This window comes from Salmo salar, chromosome 29, assembly GCF_965601325.2.
Source record: "Salmo salar chromosome 29, fSalSal1, whole genome shotgun sequence".
Taxonomy (NCBI): Eukaryota; Metazoa; Chordata; class Actinopteri; order Salmoniformes; family Salmonidae; genus Salmo; species Salmo salar.
The window spans coordinates 34,997,059-35,024,717 of record NC_138319.1 but is presented as its reverse complement, the minus strand read 5'-3'; the positions used below and the strand labels follow the sequence as shown (position 1 = coordinate 35,024,717).

At 42.2% G+C, this 27,659-nt stretch overlaps 1 long non-coding RNA gene across 1 annotated transcript; it reads left to right on the top strand.

The window, feature by feature from the left end:
- Nucleotides 1-9,370: 9,370 nt before the first annotated feature.
- LOC106590632 (uncharacterized) lies at nt 9,371-14,133 on the top strand. The gene is made up of 3 exons (XR_001325080.3): nt 9,371-9,614; nt 12,661-12,773; nt 13,652-14,133. It is a non-coding gene; the product is annotated as an uncharacterized LOC106590632 (long non-coding RNA).
- Nucleotides 14,134-27,659: the final 13,526 nt, after the last annotated feature.

Sequence of the window (27,659 nt, the reverse complement as noted above, 5' to 3'; positions counted from 1 at the left end):
CTGTACTATAATATAGTATACTATACCATACTATACCATACCATACTATACCATAATATGCTATACCATTCTATAATATACCATACCATAATATAGTATACCATACTACACTATACCCTGCTATATTATACCATACTATACCATAATATGCTATAATATACTATACTATGCTATGTCATACTATACTATCAAATACTATACCATACTATAATATACTACACCAAACCATACTATACCATACCACACTATGCCATGCTATACCATACCACACTGTACCATACTGTACTAAAATATGCCATACTATACTATACCATACTATACTATCATATACTATACCATACTATAATATACTACACCAAACCATACTATTCCATACTATACCATGCCTTACTGTACTATGCCATACCATACTATACTATATCAAACCACACTATACCATACCATACAACACCATATCACAACATACCATACCATAACATACTATACCATTCCACACTGTACCATACTATACTATACTATACATTACTAAACAATACCATACTATAATATTCTATAAAATACAATACCACTATACCATACCATACCATACCACACTATACCATATTATACCATAACTTATTATACCATGCTATACTATAATATACTATACCATACCATACAATACAATAGCATACCATACTATACTATACCATGCCACACGACACCATACCACACTATACTATAGTATAATATACCATACTATACCATATTATAATATACCATACCACACTACCATACTATGCTATACCATACCATACTATAATATATGATACTATAACATACTATACCATACCATAATATACTATACCACACTGTACCATACTATATGATACCATACTATACTATACGATGCTGTAAAGTACAATACCATAACATACTATACCATACCACACCATACTATACCATACCATACTATAATATATAATACCATACTATGCTTTACTATACCATACCATAACATACTATACCATTCCACACTGTACCATGCCATACTATACCATACATTACTATACCATAATATACTATAAAAGACTATACCATATCACACTATACTATACCGCACTATACCATATTATACCATACCATTCAATACAAGACCATACCATGCTATACTATAATATACTATGCTATACCTTACTATACTATACCATACGATACCATACCATACTATACCATACTATACCATAATATAATATTCTATACCATACCATACCACACTGTACCATACTTTACGATACCATACTATAACATACTATACCATACCATAAAATATACTATACTATACCATACTTTACTATACTATAATATACTATACCATACTGTACCATAATATACCATACTATACCATACTTTACTATACTATAACATACTATACCATACCATAAAATATACTATACTATACCACACTGTACCATACTATACGATACCATACTATTCCATACTATAATATACGATACTATACCATGCCACACCACACCACACTATACCATATAATACCATACTATACCATACTATACCATACCACACCACACTATACCATATCATACTATACCATATAATACCATACTATACCATACTATACCATACCACACCACACCACACTATACCATATCATACTATACCATATAATACCATACTATACTGTACTATACCATACTATACCATACCACACCACACTATACCATATCATACTATACCATGCCACGCCACACCACACTATACCATATCATACTATACCATACTACACCACGCCCATACTATACCATATCATACTATACCATATAATACCATACTATACCATACTATACTATACCATACTACACCACACCACACTATACCATATCATACTATACCATATCATACTATACCATATAATACCATACTATACCATACTATACCATACCACTCCATACCACACTACACTATACTATAACATATCATACTATACTGTACTACACCGTACTATACCACACCACACTACACCATACCACACCATACCATACCATGACACACTATACTATACCATACTATACCATACTATACCATACTATACCACACCACGCTACACCATACCATACCATGCCACACTACACTATACTATAACATATCATACTATACTGTACTACACCGTACTATACCACACCACACTACACCATACCACACCATACCATGACACACTATACTATACCATATCATACTATACCATACTATACCACACCACACTACACCATTCCACACCATACCATACCATGACACACTATACTATACCATACTATACCATACTATACCACACCACGCTACACCATTCCACACCATACCATACCATGACACACTATACTATACCATACTATACCATACTATACCACACCACGCTACACCATACCATACCATACCATGCCACACTATACTATACCATATCATACTATACCATACTATACCACACCATACTACACCATACCATACCACACAATATCATACTATAATATATAATTCCATACTATGCTTTACTATACCATACCATAAAATACTATACCATAACATACTATACTGTACTATTCCACACTGTACCATACTATACTATACTATACTATACTATACTATACTATACATTACTATAATATACTATAAACGACTATACCATACCATACTATACCATACCACACTATACCATATTATACCATACCATACTATACCATACCACACTATACCATACCATACTATACCATTGAATAGATGATCATACCATGCTATACTATAATATACCTTACTAAACTATACCATACTATACCATACCATACTATACCATACTATACCATACCATACTATACCATACTATACCATCATATAATATTCTATACTATACTATACCACATTGTACCATACTATACTATTCCATACTATAATATAAGATACTATACCATACCATAAAATATACTATACTATACTATACCACACTTTACTATACTATAATATACTATACCATACTGTACCATAATATACCATACTATACCATACCGTACTATAATATACGATACTATAACATACTATACCATACCATAAAATATACTATACTATACCACACTGAACCATACTATACGATACCATACTATACTATACGATACTATACGATACTGTAACATACTATACCATAAAATATACTATACTATACCATACTTTACTATACTATACTATAATATACTATACCATACTGTACCATACTATACCATACCGTACTATAATATACGATATTATACCATACCATACCACACTATACCATACTATACCATACCATACCACACTATACCATACCATGCCACACCACACCATGCCACACTATACCATATCATGCTATACGATATAATACCATACTATACTTTACTATACCATACTATACCACACCACACCATACCACACTACACTATACTATACCATATCATACTGTACCGTACTACACCACACCACACCATGCCACACCATACTATACTATATAATACTATACCATACCACACTAGACCACACCATACCATACGCTACCACACAACCCCATACCACACCATACCACACCATACCACACAACCCCATACCATACCACACCATACCACACAACCCCATACCACACCACACAACCCCATACCACACCATACCACACCATACCACACCACACCATACCACACAACCCCATACCACACCACACCACACCACACAACCCCATACCACACCACACCATACCACACCACACCATACCACACCACACCACACCACACCACACAACCCCATACCATACCACACCATACCACACAACCCCATACCACACCACACAACCCCATACCACACCATACCACACCACACCATACCACACCACACCATACCACACAACCCCATACCACACCACACCATACCACACAACCCCATACCACACCACACCATACCACACAATACCTCACCACACAACCCCATACAACCCCATACAACCCCATACCACACCACACAACCCCATACCACACCATACCACACCACATCTCACCACACCATACCATACCTACCACAACATACCACAACCTACCACACCATACCACAGCAGAATCAAAGGAGCCAGTAGAGACTACAGCTGGGATGATAAACTGAAAATGATCAACACCGACCATACCGATCACTTATTGTGGCCATTTTGCTGATATCATTACTTACAATAAGTAGCCTATACAAGAGAAATGTGAAGTCTGTAATGAAATAGTTTAGTTAATATGTACGATTGTTAATGGAACCATCGATGGCTACAATCATCACACCAGTAGTGGTAGTTTAAAGCATAGTAAAAAAAAAACATACATAGAACTTATCGTTCTATATATTATCTGGCAATTGTCCATGTCGCCCAGCTCTAGTAGGGACCACTATGTAGGCTATAGGGCCTACGCCAACAGTGGACAGGCTTCCAGTAACTCATAGAGAGCTTCCCAGTGATGAAAGCCTAACAAGTGGAGCTTCCCTTTCCGGTCTCCCTGGAGACGGCCATAACGACAGTCACCGGGCTTTATCAGCTGTGTGGCAGAAGGCGTCTGCTGAGCCAGTGTGTTAAAGCGAGGACAACCCGCCCATCTAGAAGAGACTCCGCCCACAGAGAGAGAGAAAAAAACCCAGCCTCACAATGAGAAACAGATCGCACTCTGAATAGCACGGCCAACGTGTCATTTTTCTAAGGAGCTCTACTTCACAGTGAAGATTGCAGCCAATTGTCCTGTCTATGCATGCCACTTTTTAACACTATAAGTGGAAGAGATCACTGCAATTGTTTTGAGCAGCAGTTAAATTGGTAAGCCCGTGCTGACCAAATAAAATAAAATCCAATTTTATTCATCATATGCTTCGTAGACAACAGGTGTAGACTCACAGTGAAATGCTTACTCACTGGCCCTTCCCAACAATGCAGAGAGAGAGAAAATAGAGAGATAATAGATAAGTAATAACACGTAATAATAAAAATAATAATAAATACACAATGAGTAATGATAACTTGTCTATATAAACGGGGTACCAGTAGAGTCAACGTGCAGGGGTACGAGGTAATAACTTGTCTATAAACACGGGGTACCAGTAGTGTCGATGTGCAGGGGTACGTGGTAATAACTTGGCTATAAACACGGGGTACCAGTAGTGTCGATGTGCAGGGGTACGAGGTAATAACTTGTCTATACACACGGGGTACCAGTAGAGTCAAAGTGCAGGGGTACGAGGTAATAACTTGGCTATATACACAGGGTACCAGTAGAGTCAAAGTGCAGGGGTACGAGGTAATAACTTGTCTATACACACGGGGTACCAGTAGAGTCAATGTGCAGGGGTACGAGGTAATAACTTGGCTATATACACGGGGTACCAATACCGAGTCGATGTGCAGGGGTACGAGGTAATAACTTGGCTATACACACGGGGTACCAGTAGAGTCAATGTGCAGGGGTACGAGGTAATTGAGCTAGATACAGTGCCTTTCCAAAAGTATTCACAACCCTTGACTTTTCACACGTTTTATTGTGTTACAAAGTGGAATTAAAATTGATTTCATTGTCATTTTCTTGTCAACGATCTACACAAAATACAAAGTGGAAGAAAAATTCTAACATTTGTAAATAAAACACAAATATATCTTGATTAGACAAGTATTCAACCCGCTGAGTCAATACATGTTAGAATCACCTTTGCCAGTGATTACAGCTGTGCATCTTTCAGAGCTTTTCCACGCCTAACAGGGTAAGTCTCTAAGAGCTTTTCCACACCTGGATTTTCCCATTATTCTTTTCAAAATTCTTCAAGCTCTGTAAAATTGGTTGTTGATCATTGCTAGACAACCATTTCTTACCATAGATTTCCAGGCAGATTTAAGTCAAAACTGTAACTCGGCCACTCAGGAACATTCAATGTCGTCTTGGTAAGCAACTCCAGTGTATATTTGTCCTTGTGTTTTCGGTTATTGTCCTGCTGAAAGGTGAATTCATCTCCCAGTGTCTGGTGGAAAGCAGACTGAACAGGGTTTTCTACTAGGATTTTGCCTGTGCTTAGCTGCATTCCGTTTATTTTTTATCCTGGAAAAACTCCCCGGTCCTTAACGATTACAAGCATACTCATAACATGATGCAGCCACCACTATGCTTGAAAATATGGAAAGTCGTACTCAGTAATATGTTTGGGGCAAATCCAATACAACACAACACTTTGTATTCAGGACAAAAAGTGAATTGCTATACCACGTTTTTTTGCCGCTGTTGATCCATCCTCAGTACTCCTATCACAGACATTAAACTCTGTAACTGTTTTAAAGTCACCATTGGCCTCATGGTGAAATCCCAGAGTGGTTTCCTTCCTCTCCAGCAAATCAGTTAGGAAGGACGCCTGTATATTTGTAGTGACTGGGTGTATTGATACACCATCCAAAGTGTAATAATTAACTTCACCATGCTCAAAGGGATATTCAATATCTGCTTTTTTTTACCCATATACCAATAGGTTCCCTTTGAGAGACATTGGAAAACCTCCCTGGTCTTTGTGGTTGAATCTGTGTTTAAAATTCACTGCATGACTTACAGATAAATTGTATTTGTGGGTTACAGGTAGCCCACACAACTTATTATGTAACTTGTTTCGCAAATGTTTACTCCAGAACTTATTTAGGCTTGCCCCCAAAAAAGGGGGTTAAACACTTATTGACTCAAGACATTTCAGCTTTTTTTTTTATGTTAAACAACATTATTCCACTTTGAAATTATGAGGTATTGTGTGTAGACCAGTGACAAAACACCGACATTTAACTCATTTTAAATTCAGGTTGCAACACAACAAAATGTGGAAAAAGTCAAGGGAAGTGAATACTTTCTGAAGGCATTGTATGTATGGCGCCTTCAGAAAGTATTCAGACCCCTTTACTTTTTCTACATTTTGTTACATTACAGCCTTATTCTAAAATTGATCAAATTGTTTTGTTCAGTCTACACACAATACCCCAGAATGACAAAGCAAAAACTGTTTTTTTTATATATTTTTGCTAATAAAAAATAAACAGATATCACATTTACATAAGTATTCAGACCCTTTACTAAGTACTTTGTTGAAGCACCTTTGACAGCGATTACAGCCTTGGGTATGACGCTGCAAGCTTGGCACAACTATATTTGGGTATTTTCTCCCATTCTTCTCTGCAGATCCTCTCAAGCTCTGTCAGGTTAGATTGGGGCGTTGGTGCACAGCTATTTTCAGGTCTCTCCAGAAATGCTTGATCGGGTTCAAGTCCAGACTCTTGCTGGGCCACTCAAGGACATTCATAGACTTGTCCCGAAGCCACTCCTGCATTGTCTTGGCTGTGTGCTTAGGGTTGTTGCCTTGATGGAATGTAAACCTTCGCCCCAGTCTGAGGTCCTGAGCGCTCTGGAGCAGGTTTTCATCAAGGATCTCTCTGTAATTTGCTCTGTTCATCTTTGCCTCGATCATGACTAGTCTCCCAGTACCTGCTGCTGAAAAACATCCCCACAGCATGATGCTGCCACCACCATTCTTCACCGTAGGAATGGTGCCAAGTTTCCTCCAGACGTGATGCTTGGCATTCAGACCAAAGAATTCAATCTTGTTTTCATCAGACGAGAAAATCTTGTTTCTCATGGTCTGAGAGTCTTCAGGTGCCTTTTGGCAAACTCCAAGCGGGCTGTCATGTACTTTTAAAGAGGAATGGCTTCCGTCTGGCCACTCTAGCATAAAGGCCTGATTCGTGAAGTGCTGCAGAGATGGTTGTCCTTCTGGAAGTTTCTCCCATCTCCACAGAGGAACTCTACAGCTCTGTCAGAGTGACCATCGGGTTCTTGGTCACCTCCCTGGCCAAGACCCCTCTCCCCCGATTGCTCAGTTTGGCCGGGCTGCCAACTGTAGGAAGAGTCCTGGTGGTTCCAAACTGGCTACCAGTTGAGGACTTGTGAGGCATCTGTTTACCAAACTAGACACTCAAATGTACTTGTCCTCTTGCTCAGTTGTGCACCGGGGCCTCCCACTCCTCTTTCTATTCTGGTTAGAGCCAGTTTGCGCTGTTCTGTTCTGTGAGTAGTACACAGCGTTGTACGAGATCTTCAGTTTCTTAGCAATTTCATGCATGGAATAGCCTTCATTTCTCAGAACAAGAATAGACTGACAAGTTTCAGAAGAAAGTGCTTTGTTTCTGGCCATTTTGAGCCTGTAATCGAACCCACAAATGCTGATGCTCCAGATACTTAACTAGTCTAAAGAAGGACAGTTTTATTGCTTCTTTAATCAGAACAACCATTTTCAGCTGTGCTAGCATAATTACAAAAGGGTTTTCTAATGATCAATTAGCCTTTTAAAATGATAAACTTGGATTAGCTAACACAACATGCCATTGGAACACAAGAGTGATGGTTGCTGATAATGGGCCACTGTATGCCTATGTAGATATTCCATAAAAAAATCAGCCGTTTCCAGCTACAATAGTCATTTACAACATTAATAATGTCTACACTGTATTTCTGATCAATTTGATGTTATTTTAATGGACAAAAAAAAAAGGCTTTTCTTTCCAAAACAATGACATTTCTAAGTGACCCCAAACTTTTGAACGGTAGTGTATGTTAAGGGTCACTCTTAGTTTTCCATATCTCCATTGTGGAATGTCCATGTTGATCCTCTTGGTTATCTTGGTTCTCTTGATCCATCCACCTATCTTCTTGTTAGTCAGACCTGACCCCTTCATCCCATAGTTTTTTTCCTGTAATCTAATTTAATTTTATGCCAGGCCCCTTCCAATAGAGTATAACAGACTCGTTAGAACTTTGACCACACGCACTCTAGACGGACTACATGCCCTCTATCAAATCAAAACTGGAATTTTTACTTAAAACAAAAGTTGTAAAATGATGCTAGACATTTATAGAATAAATCATACCTAGATGGATGTTTCTGTGAAAAAACACTGAATTAGTTATTGATTTATACCGCTTTAAATGGCATCTTATAGATTTGATGTAGTTATATAAAAACTGGAATTGGTCCTCAAAACAAAGGTTGTAAAAGTATGCTAAGCATTTATAGAATAAATCATATCTAGTTTGATGATTCTGTGACAAACGGTGAATTAGTAATAGATTTTTACATTTTAAATGGCTTTTAGAGAATGTTGAATGTCTGTTGAATGTCTGTTGAATATAAAACCAACTTTACCTCGGTCTTTAAATGGATGTTGAATGGTTCATAGACAAAGTGAAAGCCACAGCTGAAATCTGAGGCAGATCTGACCTCTAGTGGTGACAGAAAGTATTAGGCATCACTGCCAGACATCCCACCTACTCTCTATGAACGCCACAGCTACAGTCAGAAAGTCAACTTTCAGCTGCTTTTTCCTTACATCAAATCACGACAACCGTAGGAAAATATTGATTTCGTAACCATTCCCCTATATGGATAAGTAATTGTACTGCTTTCGAGCACAAAGTGTATTTTTCATCTACAACGAAACAGGGATTTCAACGTTAAAAAGGAATTTGCTGCAGACGGTTGGTAAAACGTTATTCAGTCGTGCGGTTCAAGTAAGTTTACAGCCACATTTTAGTTATTTTCTGATTTCAGATCTGTTGCCAGTTATTAGTTAGAGTAACGTTAGTTAATGTTAGTTAGCCAGCCAACGGTGGTCTTCACACTGTTTAACAATGTCAATGCATCAACTTCTTTCAGGCCTGCGGCTGGTGATATATTACTAACGTGTAGCAAACTTAACTTGGTAACTAGTTTGTTCATGTTTTGGTTGAATTAAGCGTTTGGCTCTGTCATACACTTTAACAAACGACTAACAAAGAAAGGTTTAGAATAGCAAACTCAGCACTAGTCTGATTTATTAGGCTGTGAATGGGTGAGCTCTGGTCCAGACCGTTACGTGTGGCTTGTTCCTTCAACACCATGCAGTTTGAGTTGTATGTGTCGAACTGCTTTGCTTTATCTTGGCCAGGTCGCAGTTGTAAATGAGAACTTGTTCTCAACTAGCCTACCTGGTGAAATAAAGGTGAAATAAAAAAATATATATATATACTCGTGTCCATGTCTCAGTGTAGACCCGACGCATAACGTTACTAGTCTGACGGTAAACAAAGTTAACGTGGTTTATTTAATATATTTTTGAGAAACGCTTTACTTTGGTAAATATATTGAAGCCAGTCACTAAACCTAATGGGGGGAAATGGAGATATTCAGGGCGTTGAAGAAAGCTTCCAAGTCGTGGGTCAGAGCTATGATTGGGTTGGTTAGCTAGTCAGGCAAGCTAAACCAACTTCTAAGAGGTAAATAAATATGTCAAATAAAAGCTTCACTTGAATTGAGTTACAGATAGCGTAGTTTGACTGTTGTCAGACAGTTTGTAGCCACTAGTCACCCTTTCATTTCATTTTCAGTTTACTGACTGAGTTGGATTCTGTTAGGGTTGAACTGGCTATTTGTTTGCATAACCTATATAATATACCGGGGAAGCTATGCTACAATATTAAGTATATAAGCTACGGATAAGTCAACTGCTGAAGACAAGAACTACACACGGCAACAGGAAGTGCGTCACGAGGCTGGGACCAGCCTGCACGCCGAAGATAGGATGAGGAAGTTTAAACCACGCTCATCCTCGCTCTGACAGGCCAGCAATGAGCGGGAACTATCTCTGTCAGAGTATATAAAGGAGAAGAAAGGATGTGTCGCTCTCTTCTCTGTCTGCCCTGCGTGGTGTTACAATGAGACCGTATATACGAACATCATATTTTCCATTTGTACTATCATTCTATTTACTTAAAGATGAATTAAATAATCATTGCAAAACTAAGTTGCATGGGTTGGTTATATCCTAATACCAGATTCGAATGACGCAACCCGACAATTCTCACCTGGACAACCTTCTGCGCAGGGCAGAATGCACCAAGCAAAACACAGAGAGATTCATGAAGCAGACAGAGTTTTATTACAACCAAACCCAAGTAAGACTGCCTACTGATGTCAATATACCCTGCCTGGTGCCTGTAAGTCCTAACTAGGGGGATATGCAAGTCCATTTAGTTCCAGTCAGTTCATTAACTTGCTGGATATTCAGTATCAATTTACAGACCCATAGAAAGTCACAGTTGGAACATCCTGAAATAGCATTAAAAAAATGTCAAAGTTGGCTAAATGTTACAAGGTCTTGGAAGTACAAATTTGGGCTAATAATGTAACCTTTGACCCATTCCCATGAAATGTGTTGTAGAATAACGGTTGGTTGCTAGGTAGAGTTCTTCCTTAGTAAAGAAGCAGTAATTGGTTAGCCCCTTCTTAAATAAAGGTTCAATAAATACACATTTTTAAAAGAAAATATGTGGTGTGGCTGCTTTGAGAAACTGGCTTACAATGTCGAGGATTATACACATCCAATTGTGGCACAAAAGCTGGACAAAATGTAGCCTATAGGCTAACTAGGCAAGTCAGCTAAGAACAAATTGTTATTTACAATGATGGCCCGACCCTGGCGACGCTGGGCCAATTGTGCACCGCCATATGGGACTCCCAGTCACGGCCGGATGTGATACAGCCTGGATGTATGAAGGTTGACTGTTAAATAACAGTTGGGTGTCCATGAACCCTCCTTTGAGTTCACACTGTGGTGCTGCATAGCTCGGTCTGTTGCAGACCTAGAGACACACACACCACAACAGCTGATCCACACACACACACACACACACCACAACAGCTGATCTACACACACACACCACAACAGCTGATCCACACACACCACACCAGCTGATCTACACACACACCACACCAGCTGATCTACACACACACACACCACACCAGCTGATTTTTTTTAAATGTATTTTTTATTTCACCTTTATTTAACCAGGTAGGCTAGTTGAGAACAAGTTCTCATTTACAACTGCGACCTGGCCAAGATAAAGCAAAGCAGTGCGACACAAACAACAACACAGACTTACATGGAATAAACAAACATACAGTCAATAATACAATAAGAAAAAAAGAAAGTCTATGTACAGTGTGTGCAAATGGCGTGAGGAGATATGGCAATAAATATGCCATAGTAGCGAAGTAATTACAATTTAGCAGATTAACACTGGAGTGACAGATGTGCAGATGATGATGAGCAAGTAGAAATACTGGTGTGCAAAAGAGCAGAAAAGTACATTTAAAAACAATATGGGGATGAGGTAGGTAGATTGGGTGGGCTATTTACAGCTGATCTACACACTCACAACACACCTGCTTCTGCTTGTTGGAAGTGTTATTAGGGTTGTAGTTGGCAGAGTTGTTGATTTAGTGAAGTTAAAGCAGTTGGTTCAATCAAAGGTTTTTTGGTGTTTCAGAATTCACGTCAGTGTATATAGTGTAGACCTAGTCAGTGTATTGTCTCTGCTAGCTCAATTAGGCTACCATAAAGCTCTTTGGCTCCCCACAAATGTTGTTGAAGGTTGACTAGGCTAGATAGCAGACTGAATATCCCTGTGTTGTCCTTGTTATCTTGCTGTTAGGTCATGCAGCACAAGGTTGCTCCCCAGTCCTGCTTCATCGTGACTGTCCTTTCTTTCTGATTAACATTTTTCTCTATCTTTTCAGATGTCAGAGGAATTTCTGTGTGAGAAAGTCCCTGCGCGGATCAACAACCGCAAGATTCTTGGCCTGTCCATGATAGAGTCTGGGAGTGAGTTTGGCCGCTGGAACAGCCCATGGTAAATTAGTTGAACCCTTAGAGATCCTTTTGATTCACAAACATACTGTGCAGATATATCCCCCCCCCCCCCCCAAAAAAAAAATGTCCTTTGCTGCGTTTTAATTCCAGAACGTTGTTCCATTGTCTGTCAAGGGTGCATTCATAGTGCACACTGTAGTAAAACCTTTTCTTAGTCCCTGTAGCGGCGCGTTTCAGTACGTTTTCTTCTGTTTGGTGTCTCTTGTGTGGTTCAGTTGGTAGAGCATGGCGCATGCAACACCAGGGTTGTGGGTTCCATTCTCACAGGGGACCAGTTTGGGAAAAAAAGTACTAACATTTATGCGCTCACTACTGTAAGTCACTCTGAATAAGAGAGTCTGCTAAATGACTCAGATGTAGTGACTACACCCCAGGTCTGTGAAGGGGAGGGAACGTCTTCCTGGAATGAAACCCTCTCGGAAAATGTCATCTAGCACAGTGGCCATTTGAGGACTATGTAACACATGATTTAAAAGTGATGGATAGGATAATCCCTCTAATTAACTTAACATCCTCTCTCAGAAATGGCGATGTTGACAACTGCATGTTGCCATGGCATTATATAGGCTTCGCCTTATTTTAAAAAAATGCGGTGGATTTATTTATTTTTTTAAAGGAAAGGAATAAGTGTTTATGAATATTGATATATCCTGTGAATTAATACATTTTTTGGGACATATTTCAAAAACATAATTGCTTCATTCAGCTGCGCACAACACGTCAGCTCTGTTCTCAACTTCAAAAAAGGGAAACCTACAGCTAAAATCTCAGATTGTGTTGTACCTGTCCTCCCGGATGTCTCAGGTTGAACCTTTTTCCGCTTCCTGGTTGATCCGTGTCTACTTCCTGTCCCTACAGGAAACGTTCTTATTAAATGTGGCGAGGCGGAGAAGGGGAGTCGTCGAGAGTTCACCCAGAGCTCTGCCATTAACTTCCTCAGGCCGTTCAGGAACTTTCTAGAAGGAGACTTCAAAACCATCCTGGTGAGAATCAACGAGAAGATCCGGTCTTCCTCCTGAACGACACATCGCACCACATGGTCCCTTCATCGGGTCCAGGAACATGCTTTGTTAGATTGCTAACAGGGATTAGGGAAAGTATGTTTTAACAGAGATGATTGTAATGAAGATATGATTGGCATACAGAATTGAGTGAGGCTTGTCCCTTCACTGTAGCTTCTCTGGTCTTGTAAACCTAACATCGTTGGCCAGGCTGACCCAAAGTGTTGTCGTGACGTTGTATTGATTAATGTGACGACTGCTGTTCATCGAATGGTTAACTGTTTATAATTACGTGATTAAATGAATCAGGTAATTAGTAACCTGGGGCACCATGGGAAAGCTTGTCTTTATTGAGTTTCTATTTCCCAAATTAACTCAAAGAATGTCGATTTTACAACAATCGCTAATAAATTAATTTCCTCTACAGTCTCATTCTGAACGTCGCATAATCCTGGAATCTGCACAAACCCAAGTCTCACTAAATAAGTCCGTACCACCAATTGAGTTGATTGATTTATTTACTGACAAGCTAAAATTATAATATAAGATACAAACACACAGTCTAGGCTATTGACTCGAACTTAGTACAATGAAACAGGTCCCTAGCGGACCAAAACAATATGACACGTGTTACACAAGATGGGGATTTAGAAGAGAGAGAGAAAAGCACACTTGGGCACATTTGTAACCTATGCTTATTTTAGCCCTAACACCTTGCCCCGAACTTCCACTCTTATGGGTCAGAATATAATGATGTAATTACGTGTCGAATGTATCCGAGGGGGTTTCGCCTCGTGGGAAGTACCTCCTCTTCCTCTGATGGTGACACTTCTGTTTGTTACCGGGTGTAAGTCTCTGATTGTCCACACGATGTCAGTGTCCTTTCTCTTGGTGGTCGAGAAGCAGCAGGCCACGCACAGCCATATCAACTGTCATCTCAAGATCAACTGCTTTCATTCCAAATGTCAGAATGCAGTTTATTTGATGGTAACCTGTCATTTATTTGTTGTCTGTGTTTTGTGCAGAAACAACAGAACCGTTTGCCTGGTTTTGATCTGGATGCTGTAAAAAGCAGGCTAAAGGAAGCCAGAGTGGCCTATTACCTGACCCTTTGGCTTTAACACACACACACACACACAATGGGTGGTAATATAGGACAACGTTCATTTGTGTGGTAATATTGGACAATGTTCATTTGTAGATTATAAATACAACAGAAAGTTATCAAGAGATGCTGAAGGTTATTTAGATATTGTCTGGTGTTCTGTCTCCAGACACAACAATCTCTAGACTAACACAACTTATGGCCTTGGTTACACAACGGAACCTTTCCCCCTCATGACCAACACACTGTCACATGACTCGCTTGGAGAACGGCCATTTCCTAATTCCTATTTCTCTGGAACTCACCTGTCTCTCTCTCTCTCTCTCTCTGTCCCTTCATCTCTCTCTCTCTCTGTCCCTTCATCTCTCTCTCTCTCTGTCCCTTCAACTCCTCTCTCTCTCTGTCCCTTCAACTCTCTCTCTGTCCCTTCAACTCCTCTCTCTCTCTGTCCCTTCAACTCCTCTCTCTCTGTCCCTTCAACTCCTCTCTCTCTCTGTCCCTTCAACTCCTCTCTCTCTCTGTCCCTTCATCTCTCTCTCTCTCTGTCCCTTCAACTCCTCTCTCTCTCTGTCCCTTCAACTCCTCTCTCTCTCTGTCCCTTCAACTCCTCTCTCTCTCTGTCCCTTCAACTCCTCTCTCTCTCTGTCCCTTCAACTCCTCTCTCTCTCTGTCCCTTCAACTCCTCTCTCTCTCTGTCCCTTCAACTCCTCTCTCTCTCTGTCCCTTCAACTCCTCTCTCTCTCTGTCCCTTCAACTCCTCTCTCTCTCTGTCCCTTCAACTCCTCTCTCTCTCTGTCCCTTCAACTCCTCTCTCTCTCTGTCCCTTCAACTCCTCTCTCTCTCTGTCCCTTCAACTCCTCTCTCTCTGTATCCCTTCAACTCCTCTCTCTCTGTCCCTTCAACTCCTCTCTCTCTCTGTCCCTTCAACTCCTCTCTCTCTCTGTCCCTTCAACTCCTCTCTCTCTCTGTCCCTTCAACTCCTCTCTCTCTCTCTGTCCCTTCAACTCCTCTCTCTGTCCCTTCAACTCCTCTCTCTCTCTGTCCCTTCAACTCCTCTCTCTCTGTATCCCTTCAACTCCTCTCTCTCTGTCCCTTCAACTCCTCTCTCTCTCTGTCCCTTCAACTCCTCTCTCTCTCTGTCCCTTCAACTCCTCTCTCTCTCTGTCCCTTCAACTCCTCTCTCTCTCTGTCCCTTCAACTCCTCTCTCTCTCTGTCCCTTCAACTCCTCTCTCTCTCTGTCCCTTCAACTCCTCTCTCTCTCTGTCCCTTCAACTCCTCTCTCTCTGTGTCCCTTCAACTCCTCTCTCTCTCTGTCCCTTCATCTCTCTCTCTCTGTGTCCCTTCATCTCTCTCTCTCTCTCTCTCTCTCTCTCTCTCTCTCTCTCTCTCTGTCCCTTCTACTCCTCATCAAGGTGAATGAATGAGTTGGCCTGTATAATTCAAACACTAACTAACTTCTACCAGGTACAATATAGTACTTTACACTACTTAGGCCTAGTCTATTATCCAAGAGAACTGGATGTATCAAACTGTACTACATAACTACTTGAAACATTGTTATTCCACTAGTATATCAGGTATAAGGCCCACGTAAAGTAGTGTCCCTATCAGAAGGTGTGACTGTGTAGGTCTGCCTTCTCTTGTAGTGCAGATCTCACTACCTACTTAGCACTAGATATTATCTGTGGCCGTAGTTCCCCTGGAAGCCTTGTTGATAACGAGACTGACAGTTAACCAGCCAAACTACAGCTCCAGTTGACCAGCCAAACTAAAGATATGTTTAGGGTGCCGCATAATTGGCCCGGCGTCTACCTTCCATAGTTAAATAAAAGTTAAATATGTTGGTACAGCTGTCTGAAGACAACAGCAAGAGAAGGCAGCTTGATGTTTGTTGTTAAACAGTCATGTGGTTGTAGTACAGTTGGTATAAGATCTGTGAATACTAATGAACTGACACGGCACAATACAACACAGACAGTGTGCATAGTCTGTCTATTGTGATGTAAACAGACACACAGTCTAAGGCAAGTATGTGTTGGCTGTGGACAGGCTGGAGATAGCAGGCCATGTTGTGTTGGCTGGGGACAGGCTGGAGATAGCAGGCCATGTTGTGTTGGCTGGGGACAGGCTGGAGATAGCAGGCCATGTTGTGTTGGCTGGGGACAGGCTGGAGATAGCAGGCCATGTTGTGTTGGCTGGGGACAGGCTGGAGATAGCAGGCCATGTTGTGTTGGCTGGGGACAGGCTGGAGATAGCAGGCCATGTTGTGTTGGCTGGGGACAGGCTGGAGATAGCAGGCCATGTTGTGTTGGCTGGGGACAGGCTGGAGATAGCAGGCCATGTTGTGTTGGCTGGGGACAGGCTGGAGATAGCAGGCCATGTTGTGTTGGCTGGGGACAGGCTGGAGATAGCAGGCCATGTTGTGTTGGCTGGGGACAGGCTGGAGATAGCAGGCCATGTTGTGTTGGCTGGGGACAGGCTGGAGATAGCAGGCCATGTTGTGTTGGCTGGGGACAGGCTGGAGATAGCAGGCTATGTTGTGTTGGCTGGGGACAGGCTGGAGATAGCAGGCCATGTTGTGTTGGCTGGGGACAGGCTGGAGATAGCAGGCCATGTTGTGTTGGCTGGGGACAGGCTGGAGATAGCAGGCCATGTTGTGTTGGCTGGGGACAGGCTGGAGATAGCAGGCCATGTTGTGTTGGCTGGGGACAGGCTGGAGATAGCAGGCCATGTTGTGTTGGCTGGGGACAGGCTGGAGATAGCAGGCCATGTTGTGTTGGCTGGGGACAGGCTGGAGATAGCAGGCCATGTTGTGTTGGCTGGGGACAGGCTGGAGATAGCAGGCTATGTTGTGTTGGCTGGGGACAGGCTGGAGATAGCAGGCTATGTTGTGTTGGCTGGGGACAGGCTGGAGATAGCAGGCTATGTTGTGTTGGCTGTGGTTCTGCAGCAGCAGCTGTGGCTCTAACATAATGACTCTGTCACTGTTCGACAGCATGCTAACAAGTAGATGTGGCCACAGGAAGTGACTGAGGTGAGTGGAATGTTCAGCAGCCATGTAGGAACTAAGGACCAGATCTCTTCCTACTGACAGTGTGGTTAGCAGCTGTTAGTCTCTTTCTATCGCTCTCCAGCTCTCTCTAGCGCTCTTTCTGTCTCCATATCTCTCTCTGCTCTAGTCTCTCTCTCGCTGTCTGTCTATCTTCCTCCATCTGTATTTTTTTTATATATATGTATTTGGCACATAAACAACAGGTGTAGACTTTGCCATGAAATGTTTACTTACAAGCACATTACCAACAATGCTGAGTTATGAAAAACTCGCTCTCGCTCTGCCTTCTCGCTCTCTCTCTCGCTCTCTCTCTCACTCTGCCTTCTCTCTCTCACTCTGCCTTCTCTCTCGCTCTCTCTCTCGCTCTGCCTTCTCTCTCTCACTCTGCCTTCTCGCTCTGCCTTCGCTCTCTCGCTCTGCCCTCTCTCTCGCTCTGCCCTCTCTCTCGCTCTGCCTTCTCTCTCTCGCGCTGCCTTCTCTCTCTTGCTCTGCCCTCTCTCTCTCGCGCTGCCCTCTCTCTCTCACTCTGCCCTCTCTCTCAAACATTGGTGTAAAGCTGGAAGGAACCGATAGGTCAATGTTATTGGGGAGTTTCCTCTGCATGTAACTAGAGTCAAATCAGCCAGAGTAGTATGTCCTGTCTGTGTTAAGTCCTGTTCCTGAACTACACAGAGGCACCACACAGCCTAATGAAAGGCAAAGGTTGTCCTGGTTTCACTTAAACTTCACGCCCATGATGATGGACACTCAACTGTTCCACATATACAGTACCAGTCAGTCAACAGCTAATGAGGATCCTAATAAAATATCAAATTACCATTTCAATGTGGACATACAGTACCAGTCAAAAGGGTTGGACACACCTACTCATTCAAGGGTTTTTCTTTATTTTTATATTTGACATTCTTCAAAGTAGCCACCCTTTGCCTTAATGACAGCTTTGCACACTCTTGGTATTCTCTCAACCAGCTTCATGAGGAATTTCCAACAGTCTTGAAGGAGTTCCCACATAAGGCTCCTTTTCCTTCACTCTGGTCCAACTCATCCCAAACCATCTCAATTGGGTTGAGGTCGGGTGATTGTGGAGGCCAGGTCATCTGATGCAGCACTCCATCACTCTCCTTCTTGGTAAAATAGCCCTTACACCGCCTGGAGGTGTGTTGGGTCATTGTCCTGTTGAAAAACAAATGATAGTCCCACTAAGCCCAAACCAGATGGGATGGCATATCGCTGCAGAATGCTGTGGTAGCCATGCTGGTTGAGTGTGCCTTGAATTCTAAATAAATCACAGACAGTGTCACCAGCAAAGCACCTCCACACCATCACACCTCCTCCATGCTTCACGGTGGGAACCACATATATGGAGATCATCCGTTCACCTACTCTGCGTCTCACAAAGACATGACGGTTGGAACCAAAAACCTCAATTTGGACAAATCAGACCAAAGGACAGATTTCCACTGGTCGAATGTCCATTGCTCGTGTTTCCTGGCCCAAGCAAGTCTCTTTCTTATTGGTGTCCTTTAGTAGTGGTTTCTTTGTAGCAATTCGACCATGAAGGCCTGATTCATGCAGTCTCCTCTGAACAGTTGATGTTGAGATGTGTCTGTTACTTGAACTCTGTGAAGCATTTATTTGGGCTGGAATCTGATATGCAGTTAACTCTAATGAACTTATCCTCTGCAGCAGGGGTCACTCTGGGTCTTCCTTTCCTGTGGCGGTCCTCATGAGAGCCAGTTTCATCATAACGCATGATGGTTTTTTCAACTGCAATTGAAGGAACTTTCAAAGTTCTTGAAATGTTCCAGATTGACTGACCTTCATGTCTTAAAGTAATGATGGACTGTCGTTTCTCTTTGCTTATTTGAGCTGTTCTTGCCATAATATGGACTTGGTCTTTTACCAAATAGGGCTGTCTTCTGTATACCACCCCTACCTTGTCACAACACAACTGATTGGCTCCAATGCATTAAGAAGGAAAGAAATTCCACCAATTCAACTGTTATTAATTGAAATGCATTCCAGGTGACTACCTCATGAAGCTGGTTGAGAGAATGCCAAGAGTGTGCAAGCTGTCGTCAAGGCAAAGGGTGGCTACTTTGAAGAATCTCAAATATAAAATATAACACTTTTTTTGGTTACTACATGATTCCATGTGTGTTATTTCATAGTTTCGATGTCTTCACTATTATTCTACAGTGTAAAAAATAGTAAAAATGAAGAGAAACCCTTGAATGAGTAGGTGGGTCTAAACTTTTGACGTACTGTATACTGTACCTTTTTATTTGGGTGTGTGTGTGTGTGTGCGCGTGATGATTCTGCGTGATGCTGGCGGTATGTAATGGTTGTCCCTCCCCCCAGGCGGAGCAGAACCTGCAGGATGACCCAGAGTGAGTTTGACAGACAGGCTGAGGTCATCAGGCTGCTCCTGGAGGGAGACAGCAGCACCCACGTACTTACCCTGACCTCTGACCCCACAACACCATGTGACCACACATGACCTCTGTCCGAGTGTGTCTGAAATTGCACCCTATTCCTTATATAGTGCACTACTTTTGACCAGGGCCTATGGGGTTAATAGTGCACTACTTTTGACCAGAGCCCTAAAAGGCATACAGTGTTATTTCAGACAGGCTCTACCTGTCCCTGCCACACCCCTCCATGACCCCCTGAACCCAGCATGACCAAGGTTCTGTTCTGTTTCTAATCCAAATGGTCAACTGCTGTACCAGAATGCATCTTTGGTTTAAATATATACCTGTTTGTACTCTATAACAGGGCTCTACAACCCTGTTCCTGGTGCACTACTATCCTGCAGGATTTCACTCCAACCCTGTTCCTGGCGCACTACCATCCTGCAGGCTTTCACTCCAACCCTGTTCCTGGAGAGATACCCTCCTGCAGGAGGCTTTCACTCCAACCCTGTTCCTGGAGAGAGACCCTCCTGCAGGAGGCTTTCACTCCAACCCTGTTCCTGGAGAGAGACCCTCCTGCAGGAGGCTTTCACTCCAACCCTGTTCCTGGAGAGAGACCCTCCTACAGGAGGCTTTCACTCCCACCCTGTTCCTGGAGAGAGAACCTCCTGCAGGAGGCTTTCACTCCAACCCTGTTCCTGGAGAGATATCCTCCTGCAGGAGGCTTTCACTCCAACCCTGTTCCTGGAGAGATACCCTCCATGCTTGCTGACGAGGTGGGTAACATGGAACTGGGGTTGAGCACTTCCCAAAGCTTTTATGAGCACTGGTTTTAGGTCATGCCTTTGTCTCTCTGGCTTTTTAATCTCGCCCTCTCTCGGTCTCTCCCTCTCTCGCCCTCGTACAAGCTTTTGTTTGTTCTGGCTGCAACATCTGAGGTTCTTGCCGATGAGGTCAGTTTATTGCATTGTTACTGTTGGACTGACTGACAAGGAGGGGGCGTATTCTGTCTTGTTTACTTCCTGGTCCAGGTCATCATGGTGAGCAGTGTCGCAGGCATGGACTCTGATTGGCTGATGGGCGAGCGGGGGGACCCAAAAGGGAAAAGTATGCATCGCCTATCCTGAGCTGTTGAACTGATTACCTGATCCTAGAGCAGAAGTCATACTCTGAGCTGCCTTGGGTCCTGAGGAAAGCAACAAGCAAGCCCAGTGTAGTAGAGCTGGGATCTCCTATGTATACTGTCTGTCAGGGGATGGGGTACGCGCCATGATAATTCTGTCTGTCAGGGGATGGGGTACGCTCCATGATAATTCTATCAGGGGATGGGGTACGCTCCATGATAATTCTGTCTGTCAGGGGATGGGGTACGCTCCATGATAATTCTGTCTATCAGGGGATGGGGTACGCTCCATGATAATTCTGTCTGTCAGGGGATGGGGTACGCTCCATGATAATTCTGTCTGTCAGGGGATGGGGTACGCTCCATGATAATTCTGTCTGTCAGGGGATGGGGTACGCTCCATGATAATTCTGTCTATCAGGGGATGGGGTACGCTCCATGATAATTCTGTCTGTCAGGGGATGGGGTACGCTCCATGATAATTCTGTCTATCAGGGGATGGGGTACGCTCCATGATAATTCTGTCTGTCAGGGGATGGGGTACGCTCCATGATAATTCTGTCTATCAGGGGATGGGGTACGCTCCATGATAATTCTGTCAGGGGATGGGGTAGCTCCATGATAATTCTGTCTGTCAGGGGATGGGGTACGCTCCATGATAATTCTGTCTGTCAGGGGATGGGGTACGCTCCATGATAATTCTGTCTATCAGGGGATGGGGTACGCTCCATGATAATTCTGTCTGTCAGGGGATGGGGTACGCTCCATGATAATTCTGTCTATCAGGGGATGGGGTACGCTCCATGATAATTCTGTCTATCAGGGGATGGGGTACACTCCATGATAATTCTGTCTATCAGGGGATGGGGTACGCGCCATGATAATTCTGTCAGGGGATGGGGTACGCTCCATGATAATTCTGTCTGTCAGGGGATGGGGTACACTCCATGATAATTCTGTCTATCAGGGGATGGGGTACGCGCCATGATAATTCTGTCTGTCAGGGTATGGGGTACGCTCCATGATAATTCTGTCTATCAGGGGATGGGGTACGCGCCATGATAATTCTGTCTGTCAGGGTATGGGGTACGCTCCATGATAATTCTGTCTATCAGGGGATGGGGTACGCTCCATGATAATTCTGTCTGTCAGGGGATGGGGTACACGCCATGATAATTCTGTCTGTCAGGGGATGGGGTACGCTCCATGATAATTCTGTCTGTCAGGGGATGGGGTACGCGCCATGATAATTCTGTCTATCAGGGGATGGGGTACGCGCCATGATAATTCTGTCTGTCAGGGAATGGGGTACGCTCCATGATAATTCTGTCAATTCAACTGGAAGTCAATTCAAACATGGAGAAAATAACATCTTGAATGTAATTTTAATTGATGAAAGTAATTGGAACTGACCTGATCCCTGCCGTGCAACAGTGTTCATACAAGACCCTTCCATGCTTCTGTTTTTTTCTCAATGTAATCTTCATCCATTATGTTCCCGAATTTCTCTAAAAACTTCAATTTTTACAACCAAACCTTTTTGTTTACAATGCACTCAACTCAGATGGTGATCTTCGATTTGATCTTAAAGTGGGATTTTTAATCTCACTGCCATGAATAGGCCTGTTTGTTGTGTGGGTGAAATACTAGGCATGTCTTTATTCATATTTGCAACAAAAAAAAGCACTTGGACAACCGAAAAGTCAAGATTTGTTTAAAGAATATATATTATTTCATAGGTCATAATGGTATGATGCCATGGCCTTTTGGTCATCTTGAGTTTAACTACTGGTTTCCTTTTGACAGTGCCACAGTGCCTGATGGGAAACTGACAGCCTTCCTCAGTGGAACCTTAACCAGGACAGAACCAGGCTTCTAAAAAAGTTCCTGTAGGGTTCAGTCAGAATGGGAAAGATCATTAAGGGTTGTCTGCACGAGTAGGAGGGGTATCTGCCTCTGATTCTGTCTGTTTCTCTGATCCTGTCGGTTTGTCTGGTACAGTAAATCATGTTAGATATAAATGGCTTAAATGTAGCTACCTAGTAAAATATTCCTTAATAAGAATCCATTTCAAACAATCTTTCTTAATGTTGACCCCTAATTGATATTTTATTTACATAATGTGATAATTAGGGACCAACATTTTCACTGCCGTTATTTTAGGAAAGCACGTTGGCTTTAGTAAGTCATTTAAATTCAGTGATAGCAACTCTCAAGCAGCTTCAGATATTCTTAGGGTAATGCTTCTGATTTCATTATGCAATTTGGTTAATTAATCAGGACTGTCCTCATGCCTTGTGGTGTGTGGCCAGGCCTTACCTTTTACTTTGATAGGCAACAGTGCCTTAATGGAAAGCAACATCAATCAATCAAATGTATATATAAAGCACGTTTTACATCAGCAGATGTCACAAAGTGCTGTACAGAAACCCAGCCTAAAACCCCCAAACAGCAAGCAATGCAGGTGTAGAAGCACGGTGGCGAGGAAAACATGTGGTATTAATTCCTTCAGTACTATTGTATCCAACCAGTTTCCCCAAACACTTATGCTCATCCTTACACACACACACACACACACACACCAGTTCATTGGAGAGGTTAAAGTATGTATTGGCTTGTTGTTGTTATTATTGTTTAACTGTAATCATAGTATATGCAGTATGGTATTAAAGTAAGAAAATTTTTGTTTGACCATATCTTGTTCTTATTATTAGTAACGTGTAACATTTTTATGTGGTGGAGTCATTCCTTTTGTGTTGCCAGTGGAAGCGAGGCTCTGAGGACCATATTGTGGCTCTTGTCAGAACCCTGTGGAGAGGACCAAGGGAGATTCTCAATTGGTTTTGCTCGTCTCCTCTTTTCCTCTTCCCCCTTTTCAAAAGGTTAAATGTGGGTGGGAGGCGGCAGGTAGCCTAGTGGTTAAAGCGCTGGGCCAATAACGGAAAGGTCACTAGTTTGAACCCTGAACTGACAAGGTGAAGAATCTGTTTATGTGCCCTTGAGCAATATCACATTTCTGGGTAACAATTAAGTACCTTACTGTGAATGTTTTCAATGAAAATGGTCCCCCCCAATAATTGCTTCTTAATAAAGAGATGACACAAGGCAGGCCAAAATTCCATCCCACCAAAACAGGCTGACATCATTTTCAGAGTTTTACTCCAACATCAGTGTGTGTGTGTATAAAATTAGGAAAATATTTTTTTTTTTTAATTTTTTTTACTGCACTGGACCTTTAACCCTAGTTGCTCCAGGGTCATCGTTGGTAACGGCAGACCCTGGCCGTGATCCCGCTCTCCGAGGGTGTCTCGGGAAGTTAGGATATGCTAAAAATAAAAAATATACATTTCTAGTTCACACATGCATATTATTATTATTATGAAGGTAATCGAGGGGAGGAGAGCGAACGTGGAAAGAAATGTATGAAATGACTCTCCAACAGCATTTAAAGGGTGAGGAAAACAAGTGTAGCTAGGTGAGACTTTCCAGATAAGAATCAGTAGTGCATTGTTTTTAAAATGTGTACATGCTTTTCTTCATCTGATTCAAAGTGGGTGTGGTGGATTTTAAAATAATCTTTTCATTATATTTGTATAACTTGTGTTACTTCACAAGGCCGACTTGGTCCAATACAATCTATCCACAAATGGTCCCCTATAGCCTGCACTACTTTTAACCAGAGCCTTACGGGCCCTGGCCCCTGGTACTGCCACCTATCCACATCCAGTGATGTTTCCCGTTACTCATGCTCACATGCCGGGGTTAGGGGCCCGAGGGCAGAGCGTGTAGCTCTACGCCACCCAGGGACCCACGCGGACAGCTTCTGCCAGATGGCAACCCCCCTGGACTCTAGCGATGTTACTTACAGCTTTGTTGGTCTAAGGCCAAGGACCCCTTGGTGGTTGTAGGCCACTACCTGTATTGTACTTAACCATTTGACTGAATACAGTGGCATCGAAGAATGTCTTAGCTTCCGCACGGTGGTTTGAAGTACTACTTAAGTCGTTGTTTGGGTATCTGTACTTTTACTATTTATATTTTTGACAACTTTTACTAATTCCTAATGAAAATAATGTACTTTTTACTCCATACATTTTCCCTGACACCCCAAAATACTTCCATTTTTTTTATGCTTAGCAGGACAGGAAAATGATCCAATTCACTCACTTATCAAGAGAACATCCCTGGTCATCCCTATTGCCTCTGATCTGGTGGACTCACTAAACACACATGCTTCTTTGGAAATTACATCTGAGTGTTGGAGTGTGCCCCTTGCTATCCGTAAATAAATAAACACATGAAAATGGTGCATATTTGCTTAATATAAGGAATTTGAAATGATTTATACTTTTACTTTTGATACTTAAGTATATTTAAAGGGCCTAATGAATTGTAATCAAGTAGTATGACTTTTACTTGAGTCATTTTCTATTAAGTTTACTCAAGTATGACAATTTGGTACTTTTTCCCACCACTGCTTCCACAAATACAGTACACTACATTGTAGAATAATAGTGAAGACATCAACACCACTATGAAATAACACATGGAATCGTGTAGTAACCCAAAAAGTATAAAACAAATGAAAATATATTTCATATTTTAGATTCTTCAAAGTAGCCACCCTTTGCCTTGATGACAGCTTTGCACACTTTTGGCATTCTCTCAACCAGCTTCACCTGGAATTCTTTTCCAATAGTCTTGAAGGAGTTCCCACATATGCTGAGCACTTGTTGGCTGCTTTTCCTTCACTCAGTGGTCCAACTCATCCCAAACCATCTCAATTGGGTTGAGGTCAGGTGATTGTGGAGGCCAGGTCATCTGATGCAGCACTCCATCACTCTCCTTGGTCAAATAGCCCTTACACAGCCTGTGTTGAGGTGTGTTGGGTCATTGTACTGTTGAAAAGCAAATGATAGTCCCACTAAGCACAAACTAGATGGGATGGTGTATCACTGCAGAATGCTGTGGTAGCCATGCTGGTTAAGTGTGCCTTGAATTCTAAATTAATCACCCCCCCACACCATCACACCTCCATGCTTCACAGTGGGACCCACACATGCGGAGATCATCCGTTCACCTACTCTGCGTCTCACAAAGACAAGGCGGTTGGAATTTCGACTCATCACACCAAAGGACAGATTTCCACCGGTCTAATGTCCATTGCTTGTGTTTCTTGGCCCAAGCATGTCTCTTATTATTATTGGTGTCCTTTAGTAGTGGTTTCTTTGCAGCAAATTGACCATGAAGGCTTAATTCATGCAGTCTACTCTGAAAAGTTGAGATGTGTCTGTTACTTGAACTCTGTGAAGCATTTATTTGGGCTGCAATCTGAGGTGCAGTTAACTAATGAACTTATCATCTGCCGCAGAGGTAACTCTGGGTCTTCCTTTCTTGTGGCGGTTCTCTTGAGAGCCAGTTTCATCATAGCGCTTGAGGGTTTTTGCGACTGCACTTGAAGGAACTTTTAAAGTTATTTTTAATGAACAAACCAACACACAGACCAATTCCAAGTACGTAAACCCCGGTGTGTACACTCTTTAGAAAACGGTTCCAAAAGGGTTCTTCGGATGTCCCCATAGAAGAACCCTTTTTGTTTCCAGGGTGAGCCTTATTTTCTAAGAGCAGCCCAACATGTGTAGAGAGAGCTCCAGGCCTTCTCTTCATGCTGGCTAGGTTTCTGTCTCTGTTGCAACCACCATGACCTACAGCCACAGCATTACCACAGTGGTATTCTGGTTACTCTGAACTTTACGGCACAGTCGTTCTGCACTTCACACAGACATCCAGACTGGCACCCAGCACTACCTGCCTGTCACTCTGAGGGTACTGTACTGGTACACAGACAAACACACACTTTTTAATTGCCAGAGCTGTAGCTGTAGAAGTAGCCTACTGTGTGTGTACACACACACACACACACCTCAGCATTCATTCTCAAAGTGTAAGACTCATTGTTACCTTGAAATTTCAACAATATTTTGAATTACCTTCCAAGATGCATGGCCACAGACAAAACAAGCTTTTCATCACGACATGCAGTGCCTATCATAAGTACCATTGAAGGAACGTGTCTCTTGAGACAGGCTGTTAATGCTTTCTGAAGCTGTGTCTGGAAGATCTCCAGAATGTTCTGGGGCCATTTTAGGGCCAGTGCTCCGTCATGATTT